Source organism: Schistocerca americana, chromosome 2, assembly GCF_021461395.2.
Source record: "Schistocerca americana isolate TAMUIC-IGC-003095 chromosome 2, iqSchAmer2.1, whole genome shotgun sequence".
NCBI lineage: Eukaryota > Metazoa > Arthropoda > Insecta > Orthoptera > Acrididae > Schistocerca > Schistocerca americana.
In genome coordinates, this window is record NC_060120.1 from 112,158,217 (window position 1) to 112,169,656 (window position 11,440).

General features: G+C 37.3%; 1 long non-coding RNA gene across 1 annotated transcript; it reads right to left on the minus strand.

Moving 5' to 3' along the window:
- Positions 1 to 211: 211 nt before the first annotated feature.
- On the minus strand, positions 212 to 5,610 carry LOC124594869. The gene is made up of 3 exons (XR_006978163.1): positions 4,386 to 5,610; positions 352 to 424; positions 212 to 273 (listed from the first exon to the last, which is right to left on the minus strand). It is a non-coding gene; the product is annotated as an uncharacterized LOC124594869 (long non-coding RNA).
- Positions 5,611 to 11,440: the final 5,830 nt, after the last annotated feature.

Below are 11,440 nucleotides of genomic sequence, written 5' to 3' on the forward strand. Positions count from 1 at the left end.
AACATTTCATCTGAATAAAAGAGGGACAAAGTTGTCTGCTTCTGTAAAACACATCTTCCCAGAATGAACAAATGAATGTTTCATCAAATTTTTATTAACAAATTAAACATAACTAAAAAACACCAACACATGAGATTTGAAAACACAGTATCAGTCATTTAAACTTCAGACACACAAATATGATGCACTCTTCATAATTTGGTTTTTCATTACACAAGCACATTTGTTTGAATGGTCACTGTAGATCTTCGTCATCGTACAGATCCTCAAAATCTGAAACAAAGGCAAGATCATAAAACTCAAAGAATTAGAAGGGTAGAAACAGTACTGAGTATATTCTCCATCTCTTACCATTAAAGAAATCTGCATGTACAGCCTTTTCATTTGCTGCCAAATCCATCAATAACCCTGATGAACCACCAGCCTACAAAAATATGTGTGATTAATCAGACAGCATACAAGTGTTATCTGTCACAGGATTAGATTCCAGTACAGCATTTGGTCTAGCAATGAGTAAGCCAATATTAATAACCCAGAGTCTAGTGTGGAAGCCACATACTCAAACATAATGATGTCCAATGATGCCACTAGCAAAAACACCAGCAGGTAGTCATGTATGTATAGTCCATGAGGCCTAATTGGAGTTATTTTCAATTTCAGCCCTATGAAGAATGCTGTGTGTGTGTGTGGGGGGGGGGGGGGGGGGGGGAGGCTCCCTTGTAATGTTTTTATTGACAATTTTCACCAAGTGCAAATAAAATTTAGCCACCACTTTCATGATAGTGGTCTACTTATCCAGAGCTTACTATTCACCATATTCCCTCTGTAAGTTGAGTTTTTCCCACTAATGTATTTTAATAAAAAAAGTCTAAGATCTGATATGACAATGGATGTACTGGAGGATGTTGTTGGTACATCTTTTCATCTCACTAGCTCCAGAGAGAGAGAGAGAGAGAGAGAGAGAGAGAGAGAGAGAGAGATTGAATGAATTTATGATGAGATAAAAATAACAATGATCATTCTTGGATATAAAAATTTAATTCTCACATGGGAATGGAATTCAATAGAACAAAAAAGAAAGGAAACTAACATGGACTGGGGAAAGGAATGAAAGGGGAAGCCACCTGGTAGAATTTTGCACAGAGCACAATTTATTCATTGATAAGTCTTGGTTTATGGATCATAAAAGACAAGTTTTACGTGTGGATACAATAAAAGGTTTCAGACAGATTATATAAAGGGCAGATAGCTTTCAAACTGCAAAACACTTCAAAGACCAGATGTGGAGACTAACCATAATTTACTGGTTACGAATTGCAGGTTAAAACTGAAGAACCAGCACAGAAAGATGGAAATTAAGGAGATAGGATCTAGATAAATTGAAAGTACCATAGGGCGTCAAGACTTCCAAAGGGAACAAAAGGAATCAATTGACTGAAATGGGGGGATGGAATGTAAAAGATGAACGTGTAACATTCAAAGATGAAATAGTGAAGCAAGTAGAGGCTCAAATAGACAAAAGGACAATGCCTAATATAAATCCAAGGATAACACACAAGCTAAAGAAAAAAAAAGTGACAAAAACAGCAAAATGACAAGACACAAATGGCAGAGAAGAAATGCAAAGCTGTAGAAAAGTTGGAGACACTTGGAGAGAAAAGAGAAGCAGCAATATGAATATCAGGAAAAAAGTTGAAGAGAATGTTATATAAAGGCAAGAGGAAGTCCATGAAGATTAGATGGGAGATTAAGAAGAATGTGACAATTCCAATAAGAGCCAGTGTATTACCGAACTAACAATTTAATAAGTCATGGTTGCAAAACCAAGGGAAGCAGCAGTTGAGACGGTAGTGAGACACAGTTGAAACTTAACCTCTATTGTTCAATCCATACACTAGGCAAGTAATAATGGAAACCAAGGAGGAATTTGAAAAGGGAATGAAAAATCAGGGACAAGAATTAAAAATTTTGTTGTAGCCATAGTGGCTATTCTTGGCAAACCAGGATAGGGAAATAAATGGAAAAGTTACAGTAAAAGGTGTCCATTGTCTTCACAGTGGTATTATTGTGCTTACGTACACTTCACAGTCACAGCCTCATCGTTAGGTATTTAGCTCTTAGCCTATTAAGCAACTTCACTGCAATGTCAACATGCCAGAACGAAGTAACTCCCATACATTAAACATACACCGTTTATGAAACTTGCGAAATTTTCCAAGAAATGAAAACTTTGAGGTTTGTCAGTAACACCACAATTCTGTCAGGAACAGAAAAATACCTCTAAGCTCAGTTGAATGGAATGGATTGAGTCTTGAAAAGAGGTTAGGAATATCAACAAAAGTAAAACAATTGTACTGGAATGCAGTTACAATTAAATCAGATAACAGATTAGATAATGAGACACAACATAATCCAAGCATTTTGCTGCATGGGCAATGAAATAATTGACGATGGCAGAAGTAGAGAAAATATAAAATGTCAGAGTCTGTATAGATTACTTTATCATTATTAACATGGAAGCACCATATTCAATTATTTTGTTGTGATGACATTTTGAAAGTGGAGGCCAATTTGTCCATAAATATATTTGCTGCAGAGCTGCCATCAGATTGGCACTATATTTCACCATAAGTTAACATCTTCCAGTTATCCTGGGAGTTCTACTACTGTGCAATAAACAGTTAATTTTCCTTGGTGATTTACGATTCTGTTGGTGAGGGATTTGTCTTCATGGCACGCAAAACTGCAATTACTGCACAAATATCAAATTCTATGCAGATAAATATTTAATTAGAAACACTCATATACTCACACCCACAAAGCAAGTTAAAATTGCAACTTCCCCTTGCTTTAAAATTTACTCAAATTAACATAACAATGGATATAGCAATACGCCTGCAAAATTTTTATGCTTAATAGGATAAAACAAAGGTGAGATCAAGCACACTGTAAACACACTAACACCTTCTCCTTAAAAATCAGATAGGTCACCAAACGGTATATAAAAATTTATTGAAAGTCCCTCACTTCCTTCCATTTTCACTAACAATCACACCTATAAACACTTAAAATTGTGAATGGTCATTTTTCTACACTTAAAACCTAGAAAGGATTACAAAGGCAATAATGAAAGTGTGGTTGGCTGTTAATTTTAAAATCTACTCCCTGATAATTTAGGAACATCACCTATTTCACAGAATCTTAAAATTCTTTTAACACTGGTCTTAACATCTGCTAAACTGAGAGCAGGCCAGTTGGTAAATTAGCACCTACCCTCTTGTCTATATGTAAGACATGAAGTTAAAATGTGGCATACTGAAATCAATACCACCAACCATCCAACTGAATCAATAACCACTTCCACACTGTGGCCAAGAACTTGTTAACCACCATGCTCTACTTCAATGCCTGCTTCACAACCCATATCATCTGGTTTACCCCACCTCTCCCCATTCAAATGCTAGTTTCTCAAAATTACGACAGCAGAAACTGTCCCTACAACACAGCCTTCAACCAAGCAATCCTCCTGTACTCAACCTCCACTAGCCTGTCTCACATCCACATCCATCCTTGTCTTCATGCCTCCCACTGCATCCTATTAATGTTCATTCATATTACCCTCTCCATTGTCTCTCCCTTCCCCTTCAATACCAGTCCCATTCCCAACTTGCTCTTCTTCTTCTTCATTTGGAGCCACGTATAACTCCTGTCTGCATCAGGGCTAACAGTTACACTCTCTCATCCTAGTTATAAACTCTTATCCTATTGCCTCACAGCCTCTCCGTGCCACTCTTCAGCCACCCTCCCCCTCCCCCTCTCCAACTTTCTTCTTTCACCACTATCACAATTCTTCACCCCCTCCCCAACAACATCCCTGTCAAACAGCTGTTCATAATAATATAGCTAGCCAGGACAGTACAGCTATGTGTGCTGTATTAGCTGGTTCAGGAGGGCACTGTGAAAAGCCTAGTAATTTTTTCAGTTGTTTATGTACCTAGCAACCATTCATCTACAAACTGAGTCACGACTTAGTTTTTCAATTAAGGAAGAACTGGAAATTTGTAGTAAGATGTTATGGGACCAAACTGCTGACGTCCTCAGTCCCTAACCTTACACTCTATTTAGTCTAACTTAAACTAACTTACGCTACGGACAACACACACACCCATGCCCGAGGGAGGACTCGAACCTCCGACGGAGGGAGCCGCACAGACCGTGACAAGGCATCTCAGACTGCACCGCTTTCAATTAAGAATACCTCATTAGCCACTATCATTTCTCAGAATATTAGAAGTCAGGAATGTAAAATTCTGGATAACACTAATGTTCACATGACAGACTTTAGCTTAACCAGTAAATAGAAAGCAGTTTGACTCATTCCATACCTAAAGTCCTGGTTGTGTGACCAAGTCACAGGTGATAAAATTACCAGTGTTATGGCTGCTGTTGCATGCATCCGTAATTCTTTCCATCCTGGGATTTTTGGAACAAAGTACATAAATGAATGTGGCAAGTGTGGTTGTGAGCTTTCAGCCTGACTTATCACTGACAACTTAACTCTGCCAATGTCGTTGGAATATAAAATGCGCTCTTAAAATGTGGTGATTAAAGGCTGAGAATTGCGTGAAGTAGTAAGCTAATGAAATGGGAACTGTACAAGATGTAACAGCGCTAGTGTTCAGAGGGAACATTAAGCAGTGACTGACAGGTGTAAGAAATGAAGCAGTAGATGAAAGGATAGCTTTAAATGATGAAATAGTGAAGGCAGCAGAGGAAAACTAATAAGCAATAAAGAATAAGTGTCTTAAAAATGAGAAGATCGGCAAAATTTAAGAAAACCACGTGTAAATGAATATAGTATAATCAAATCATGTGGTGTCACTAGATTTGAGAGCTAGGACAGAAGTAAAATGTCGATGAAAGGTGCGGACAAAAAAGAAGATTTTGGAATATATTGCTACAGAAGAGTGTTTAAATTTATATAACTATACTGAACATCTAACTATAGTATTAAAATATCGGAAAAAAGAACTTAATGAGGATGAACCTCACAGTAGTTACATTGCGGTACAGAGGTTTGCACATGGAAGACTAGTGCAGATGGCTGCATCCGAACAGTTTTCAGGCTAAGGCAGCAACATTATAGTGACTCGTGCTCAAAAAGCGCCACATACAAAATTACTGGTGCATCCGGCACAAATGACTTGTTAACCTTCGCAGGCTATTTACAGACCTAGAGAAAAAAAAAACGTGTCTACCCCTCTTCATATACGCGTGTTAGTAAAGCTATCATCAATCTTCCGTGATTCTTTCTGGTGGAGTCTGTGTACGAAATAAATACAATTTATTCTCCACTGAAACGAGCACTCCTCATTCTGATAGTACCACCTTTAAAATTATACCAGTCCGTACAGAAAGCTAGTGCGTCTGTTTATTCCTTCAATTTTATTATATATTCTGTATCATTAGCCGTCTCTTGAATTCCAAGGACGAATGTTTGTTTATAACATATAACAATGATAGCTTTTACAACTGATATTTCCATTAAACAGGCTCTCGACATCTCGTTGTCATATCATTGGAATAAAATTGTGTTACTGACAGAACAAAGTACAATACAGTACAAAACAATAAGCACCTCCTCCAAATCCATATACGGCCCTGCACCTTCAGGGAACATTTCATCAGCAACAACGGTGGGTTTCATTCTTCGATGGTCACAGCTTGACAAATACCTACACAAACTATACTTAGTATACTAGTCGTTACCCGGTAGTCTGTACACTGTTGTTCGGCGTACCATGCGGATAACCCAAAGTTAAAAACAGTTGACACTTGACACTTCGAAGGTCGATATTTCATCAAGTGTTGCAAGTCGAGTACAGCCACGAGAACTTGCACATGCATCTCTCCACGAGCACATCAGACACCAAACTGGCGTGTTAAAATCCTCGCTGTCATGCAAGCTGGCAAGACAGAAAAGTCAATAGTTGCAAGTCGAATACAGCCACGAGATCTTGCACATGCATCTCTCCACGATCACATCAGACACCAAACGGACGTGTTAAAATTCTCGCTGTCATGCAAGCTGGCAAGAGGGATCAGTCAATACCTTATTTTTTTTATAAACTGCGACAGTAGTGCGTCATGCGCTCAGTGAGCTACACTGAATAATACGATGATTTTTTAAATAAACGGCAGAAATAAACACTGCAACAATAAAGGCCAATTCATATTGGCTGTCCCATCAATACATTATGAAATGCATTTCGAGCGGCGGGAACCGCACTGGCCGTCACGGCACCGTCAAGGTTTGTCTGTAGCTGATCACGTGACCCACAAGCTGATTCCCGCCCTATATATGGCCGCAGGCAGATCTACATATTCCGTTTCGTCGTGGTGGATGTCTGTTGCTTGTTGTTTAGTATAAATTATTTCGTTTTGTTATTTCTTTTGTTAAAATTTATAATAATTGGCGACAAATTAATGGAAGCAATGAGACAGCAGTCGGAATTGTACGACATGAGCGTAGTAAATTACTTGCCCTCGACTACATTTATAAAGTGGATTTTTATACATACTGGCAGCGTATTTAATATTTTTCAATGAAATGGATTGCAACATGGCTGCAACTTGAAGTGAAAAATGTACTATGAATAGAATATTAAGTGAAATTTATTTGTATGTTGTAAGGCACTTTTAGTGTTACATAAAGAAATGCATTGCAATCCCCAGACACTGTGATTTGTTTGTTTGAATATTATTTGTAGCACACCTGTTTATTGTTAAGCAGCTCTCTGAATTGTGAGTGAAACAGTTCTACAGGCACCAGTGTTCAATATTTATGTCGTTACAGTGGCTAACCCCAGTACAAATAAGGCATTTGAGCTACTGAAGGTTAAATAAATGTAAAGAAAACCTATCTATCTTGAAGGGAAAGGTATTGAGGGTGATATCATTAATGCACAAAAACTTGCACTGAACTTGCAACTAAAGTTACCCTTAAACCAAATTTTCACGGGATGTGATGACAGCTAGTAACACTGTGTTTCTTTTAGTAGTTCTGTGTGAAATTTCACGTAGAAAAAGAAAAAAAGGATGCTTCCAAAATAGAAAATACAGATTCCTCTTCCTCAAACTCCTTGTACTCTGTGTGAAATTCCCCTTCTGTACCACATGATGGCATTTTCTCGGGTCTACGCACTTTCTTTGGATTGTTTTGCACTTCTGTCTCCTTTCTCTAATATACAAGCTATCCCTGAAAGCTGCAAACTATCTGAGTCCAATAAATGTCATTTTCATACTAATGTGGACTCTTAACATCCACGCATATAAGCTACCACGCTGTGTATGTGCACTTCGCATGTAAATACAGTTGAAAATCATCTTGCGAGGGCCGTAATCCCCGCAAAAAGAACAGCCAAGGACAGCAATGCGAGTTTAGATGACATGACCTGAATTGACATGACATGCCATAATGTGATGGACAGTGTGAATACACCTTGACGTGATGGTGCCGTGATGTGATGGTGTTATGATGTGACGGTAACACACAGACATACATACATTAATCCTTATTCCATAGATCATGAATACGGCATTTCACAGTGATGTGGAACATGTCACTTTAACATAAGTTTTCTTTATACTAAATATTTTATTAATTAATTTAATTTTTTATTTTCTTTTTTTATTTTTTTTATTTTTTTTACAGTTACTACTTCGTATCCAAGATTTCATCTATTGAGTAGAAGGAGTTGTCATTCAGAAATTCTTTTAAGTTGCTTTTAAGTGTTGGTTGGCTATCTGTCAGACATTTAATACTATTTGGCAAATGACCAAAGATTTTTGTGGCAGCATAACTCACCCCTTTCTGTGCCAAAGTGAGATTTAATCCAGAATAGTGAATATCATCCTTTCTTCTAGTGTTGTAGCTATGCACTTTGCTGTTATTTTTTAATTGGGATGGGTTATTAATGACAAATTTCATAAGTGAATATATGTATTGCGAAGGTACTTTGAATATCCTGAATTCCTTAAATAAATGTCTGCAAGGTGGTCTTGGGTGGGCTCCAGCTATTATTCTGATTACATGCTTTTGTGCAATGAATACTTTCTCTCTTAATGACGAATTGCCCCAAAATATGATGCCATATGAAAGCAGTCAATGAAAACAGGCATAGTAGGCTAATTTACTGATATGTTTATCACCAAAATTTGCAATAACCCTAATAGCATAAGTAGCTGAACCTAACCATTTCAGCAGATCATCGATGTGTTTCTTCCAATTCAATTTCTCATCAATGCACACAGCCAGAAATTTTGAGTATTCTACCTTAGCAACGGACTTCCGTTCATAGTCTATATTTATCAATGGTGTTATGCCACTTACTGTACAGAATTATATAAACTGTGTTTTCTCAAAATTTAGTGATAGTCCATTTGCAGAGAACCGCTTAATAATTTTCTGAAAGACATTATTTGCAATTTCCTCAGCTGATTCTAGCTTCGTGGGTGTAATTACTATAGTTGTATCATCAGCAAAAAGAACTAACTTTGCATCTTCAGGAATACAGAGTGGCAAATCGTTAATATATATTGAGAACAATAAGGGACCCAAGACTGAACCCTGTGGGACACCATTCTTGATACCTCTCCGGTTAGAGGACTCTGCTGGTTTTTGTAGACTATCTGTACTGTTAATTTCAAGCTTCAGCATTCTTCCAGATAAGTATGAATTAATCCATTTGTGCACTGTCCCACTCATACCACAATACTTAAGCTTATCTAGAAGAATTTCATGAATTACATAATCAAAAGTCTTTGAGAGATCACAAAATATCCCAAAGGATGGTGTTCTGTTATTCATTGCATGTAATATTTGATCAGCGAAAGCATATATAGCATTTTCCGTTGAAAAGCCTTTCTGAAAACCAAATTGACATTTTGTTAGTACTTCATTCTTACAAATATGTGATGCTACTCTTGAATACATTGCTTTTTCAAGAATTTTGGATAAAGCTGTCAGAAGTGAGACTGGGCAGTAGTTGTTAGCATCAGACCTATCCTCTTTTTTATGCAATGGTTTAACAATAGCATATTTCAGTCTATCTGGAAAAATTCCCTGTTTCAATGAGCTACTATATATGTGGTTGAGAATCCTACTTATTTGTTGGGAACAAGCTTTTAGTACTCTGTTGGAAATGCCATCAATTCCATATGAATTTTTACTTTTGAGTGAATTTATTACTTTCCTGGTTTCATTAGGAGAGGTGGGTTGAATTTCAATTTATCAAATTGCGTAGGTACTGCCTCTTCCCTATACTGCCTTGCATTTTCTAATGAATACCTGGAACCTATTTTCTCTAGGACACTTAAGAAATGATTATTAAAAATGTTTTGTACTGCTGACTTCTTGTTAACAAACTTTTCATTGTGTTTGATAGAAATACAGTCTTCCTGTGCCCTCAACTGCCCTTTTCCCTTTTCACAATATTCCAAATTGTTTTAGTTTTATTATCAGTTGTGCTAATCTCAGACATAATGCACATACATCTGGACTTTTTAATTTCTTTCCTTAACACAGTGCAGTAGTTTTTATAATGTTTCACTGTTTTGGGATCATTACTCCTCCTAGCTATAAGATACATTTCCCTTTTCTGTTTACAAGATATTTTTATCCCTTTAGTAAGCCATGGATTTTTACACAGTTCCTTACAATTATATTTCATATATTTCACTGTTTTCTTAGGGAAGCTGTTTTTAAATTAGCATCGTGTTCCCTGTACACCTCATCCCAGTCTAACTGTTACAAGCTTTTCTAAAATTTTGAAATGTTAAATCGTTAATGGAATGCACTATTTTGGAGGACTGTTTTGCATTACTGTATGGAGCTATATCATATACTGTAACTAGCTGTGCATCATGATCAGACAGACCATTCTTAACAGGAAAAGTTTTTATTTGATTAAATTTATCTTGGTCTACGAAAACGTTATCTATCAGTTTGTTGCTTTCCTGTACCACCCGAGTGGGAAAATCAATAACTGATGTCATATTGAAGGAGCCAAGTAATACTTCAAGGTCAAGCTTTCTATCTCACTCTTTCAGAAAATCTACATTTAAATCCCCACAAACAATAATTTGCTTTCCTTTGTCTGACAGGTAGCACAACAAAGAACCCAAGTTTTTTCAAAAATAGTTGCAAATTTCCCAATGGGAACCTATACATGGCTACAATTATAAAAAAAGTGCCTTTATTTAGTTTAAGCTCACATGCACATGCTTCTGTGTGTTGCTCTACGCAAAATTTTTTAGTTTCCAAATTTTTCACACTATGACTGATTTTAACATATAAGGCAGCTCCTCCTCTCTCTATAGTGTCTCTACTTATATGATCTGAAAGCTTATATCCACCTACATTTACCAATTCCATATCTGTGACCATATGATGTTCAGACAGGCATAGTACATCTATTCCACCCTCAGTTCCTAAATATTCTATACAAACAAGAAGCTCATCTACTTTGTTTTTTAATCCCCTGATATTCTGATGCAATATATTAACATTTTTTTTACTGTGCTTTTATGTGAATCTTGTGACATACTAACATTTTTCACTGTACTGTTATGAGAATCTTGTGATATTTTCACATCTCTAGTACCTGCCTGTCTGAACTTTTCATTAAGCTTAATTTCAATCAACATAGGATGATTAGATACTGATCTTAACCTGAAAAAGAACTCCCATGAGTTTCAGTGCCCCCCCTTAAAGATTTTACTATCATCCCAGCCAGTTTATCCTTCCCTTTCCCATTGAGGTACAGCCCATGTCTTGTGAAGCGCCACCTACCAATACCATCAACAGGAACCAAACCTTTGCTTGACAAAGTAGTCGCCCGAAGCAGCTGATCTAGCTCCATATTGACCCTCCTGACAGAGCTGTTTAATTGGGGCCGGTCATACTGCATGAAAGCAGGAACCAAACCAACGTTTGTATGGTTCGTTGCAGATGCTATTTTTACCAGGTCACACTCGATATTGTAGCCCTGATCCCTATCAATACTGTTTCCCGTTCCATCCACAACCACAACATGATCCTACTTTGTAAAACCTTTGCACAATGATCCTACATCCTCTATCACTTGGCTAAGACATGCACTGAGGTTGAAAATACTTGTGACCTGGTACCTGTCACCTAATTTTTCCTGCAAAATCTGGCCCACGCCTCTTCCATGGCTACTACCTAACAACAGAACTTTCCTCCTACTTTCTACTTTTTTTGCAACATTTGGTTTCGCAGTGAAAGTCTGTTGAGTGCTGACTACACTTACATCTCCTGAGCCTCTTCCTTTGCTGACTGAAGTAGCAAGGCAAATCTGTTGTTTGTGCCAATGATGAAACTGTCTGATACTGTTCTCTTTCTGTGGCTCCTGTTCCT